Source organism: Leuresthes tenuis, unplaced genomic scaffold, assembly GCF_036924035.1.
Source record: "Leuresthes tenuis unplaced genomic scaffold, fLeuTen1.0.hap1 SCAF_17, whole genome shotgun sequence".
In the NCBI taxonomy this organism is placed as follows: Eukaryota; Metazoa; Chordata; class Actinopteri; order Atheriniformes; family Atherinopsidae; genus Leuresthes; species Leuresthes tenuis.
In genome coordinates, this window is record NW_027325371.1 from 21,264,139 (window position 1) to 21,267,425 (window position 3,287).

At 43.9% G+C, this 3,287-nt stretch overlaps 2 non-coding genes across 2 annotated transcripts; both read left to right on the forward strand.

Annotated features, from left to right (window-relative positions):
• On the forward strand, nucleotides 1-74 carry trnan-guu (transfer RNA asparagine (anticodon GUU)). Its single transcript has one exon. It is a non-coding gene; the product is annotated as a tRNA-Asn (tRNA).
• Nucleotides 75-2,973: 2,899 nt separating this feature from the next.
• trnan-guu (transfer RNA asparagine (anticodon GUU)) lies at nucleotides 2,974-3,047 on the forward strand. The gene has a single exon. It is a non-coding gene; the product is annotated as a tRNA-Asn (tRNA).
• The last annotated feature ends 240 nt before the right edge of the window (nucleotides 3,048-3,287 follow it).

Sequence of the window (3,287 nt, forward strand, 5' to 3'; positions counted from 1 at the left end):
GTCTCTGTGGCGCAATCGGCCAGCGCGTTCGGCTGTTAACCGAAAGGTTGGTGGTTTGAGCCCACCCAGGGACGAGTGTGTTTACCAACAGATCGTTGCTAACTCAAGACATACTGCTGCCATGTCTTCAGAACATTGTCTGCGTATATATCTCTTTCTACGGGCGGCGGCCTCGTCCTTCACAACCAAACTGAACATTTTTGCTATCAGCAACCAGTTGTATGTTTGTTAGCAAATCCAAAGCCGCCGGGGTAACGTGTCCCACTGTACCCACAACCTATCAGCCTCTGTGGTTAGAGTGGGTCCTCCAATAACTTCCAATTCTACTCTCACTGCTCCGTACCCCCCATGCTCCCCGGGCGCTGTAATTGGCTGCCCCACCGCTCCAGTGTATGGCATCTGTCTCCATGAGTGTGTCACCCCGTGCATGTGTGTGTTCAACAGGTGCCAACCTGGATGAGTCAGATGCGGAGAGTCATTTCGTGTGACTACATGACAATAAAGTAATCTTAATAAAGTCATCTTAGTTACTTACATTGATTCTTTATCATTCAAATGGTTATTAGTATGCCATGAGAGACTAAGAGGAAAACAATTTTGCTTTGTTGATATTTTAATGATAATTTAAGTATTGTGGTTGAAGGAAACATACTGCAACAATTTTTTTTCAAAAACATTGTCTATTTATTTTTTCTGGACTGTCCCTTGTGGTGGACATCGGGTCTTGTTTGATATAAAATGTAATGATGTAATGTTATAATACCGAATTCATTTTCATGAGGATTTCTTTAAAAAAATCTTCTTATTTCATAAACATTAAAATAGATGAAGACATCTGAATGATCTGGCTATTTTACATGAGGGAGGAAATCAGCACATTTCTGTCTGACCTATACTATCGCAATTTCTCACTGTCAACTCTTCAAACTACCAAACAGGGTTAGTTAAACATGGCACCAAAATAAACACATATTTACTGGAATATCCTTACTGGTACTCCCCACAATAAACATTTGAACAAGAATTTAAACTTAGCAGAACACCCAACAATGTTTGAATACTCAAATTTACGGCATCACACACAGCTCCAAATCACAGCGTATCATGAATGGTACAACAGGAAAGAGTTTTTGGCCTTTGAAACACACAGAAACATGTTATGCTCGATGCACTTGACAGATGTTTTCCCTTTGCATCCCTCTCTTCTGCACCGTGATGAATGAGCAGCCTCCTCCATCTTTGGCAAATGGACTGCCCCGTATTTTTGGACATTGGCATTGGGCTGAGGTTCAACAGGCCTCCTCTTCTTTGTTGGAATGTACTCTTCATCAGTACTCATCTCTTCATCGTCACTGGCCACATTGTCAGCCTTGTGATCTCCCTGTGCCTGAGCAATCATCTCCTCAGCCAGCAGCAGCTTGAAGTCCAAATACTGCAGCCTCTCTTTCTTTGGTTTTCCAGAGACTTGGTGGTTTGACCTGTACTCGATCCAGCTGCCAGGTCAACAAAATGCAGGACTGTAAGGATCCATTTTCTTGTGCGGCTTGACATAGGATAGAAGCTGATCATGCGGTCGCACAAATCGTAGCCGCCCATGTTTTTGTTGTATTCAGCTACAACAGCTGGTCGAGGCACAGTAACATGGAGCTTCTCTTTTGCTGACCATCTCATGCAACTGTCCTGGGGCTCTATCCCACGGACAGTGGAGGCCATCAAGACTGCCTTGTTATCCTGCCACTTTGTCACGGCAACCTCAGATGGTTTTTTAACAACCATTTCAGATTTACCTCTTCCTTGTTTTTTGTTTTTTCGTTTGGTGTCATCTGACATCTTTGATTTGCATGGTGCAGAGATTCAATTCTTCATAATGGTCCCCGTACCCAGGAGACCATTTGTTTTCAAGCTATCCTGTAGCTTGATGGAGGTGAAATACCTGTCAAAATACAGGTGTGTTCCTGTTGAAAGAGACTGTGCCAACCTGGAGACTGCATTCCCTCTGATTCCAAGTTGTTGGTCAACAGTGAACGTATTCTTGCCTTTGTACACTTCAAACTCCAGTACCAGACCATTGGGACTGGCAAGGAGAAATACTTTCAGTCCTGTAGGGTTTGGTTTTCCGGGCACAAACTGTCGTACAGGACACTGGCCTGTGAATGGAATTATCTGCTCATCTACAAATGCCTTCCCTGGCCTAGGCAGATTAAACAGACACTCTGTTTAAGAGAGGTCTCACCTTCCAGAGGGGATCACGCTTCTTCTCCTCATCAGAGACATCAAGATCATTTGTGACTTTGATGGACTGCCTGATCTTGAAGAATCTGTCTCGACTCATTGCATCAGCTATAACTGGGACCCTTGTCTTTGCCGCCCAGTACTTCCGGATCCTAGGGTATCCGAGGCATGCCATGTACATAGAGATGCCAAAGAAGGTTTTCTGCTCCTCTGGTGTGGTTTTTAGACTTCCTCCAGTGATCAACACCTCCCGATTGTTTGTTCGTTCTGACATTTCTTTAAAAACTTGGTCATCGATGTACTGTTGGAAGTAGTCAGAGGGCTTCCAGGTCTGATGGATGTGTCCAGTGTTGTCATTAGAATTACTGTCTTCCACAATAGGGTTGAAACTTAAGTGATAAAGAAAGGAGAGGTATAAGTTCAATGCTCTTTGAGCAGATGTATTATTGAATATTTAAATCAATATGGTCAGTAGTTTGCCATATCAAGTTTTTAACTGATTGTGCACTGTGCCTGTGTGTGTGTTAGAACAAGAGTGTGAACTAAAACTGCTCTCATTTCCATTGCTACACACTGTAAGAAACTTCAAAACCCGAGCTCCAGCAGCTTAATAGTCAGTCCAGTAGATGGCAGTAATGCTCCTCACACAGCTGGAAGGCATGAACGGAAATGGTCTCTGTGGTGATAACAATTCGGTGATATGTTTTCATATTATGCATTGCTAATTAAGTTGCTGACAGAGTCTCTGTGGCGCAATCGGCCAGCGCGTTCGGCTGTTAACCGAAAGGTTGGTGGTTCGAGCCCACCCAGGGACGAGTGTGTTTACCAACAGATCGTTGCTAACTCAAGACATACTGCTGCCATGTCTTCAGAACATTGTCTGCGTATATATCTCTTTCTACTGGCTGCAGCCTCGTCCTTCACAACCAAACTGAACATTTTTCCTATCAGAAACATGTTTGGTGCTGTCTTTCCGCCGGGGTAACGTGTCCCACTGTACCCACAACCTATCAGGCTCTGTGGTTAGAGTGGGTCCTCCAATAACTTCCATTCCT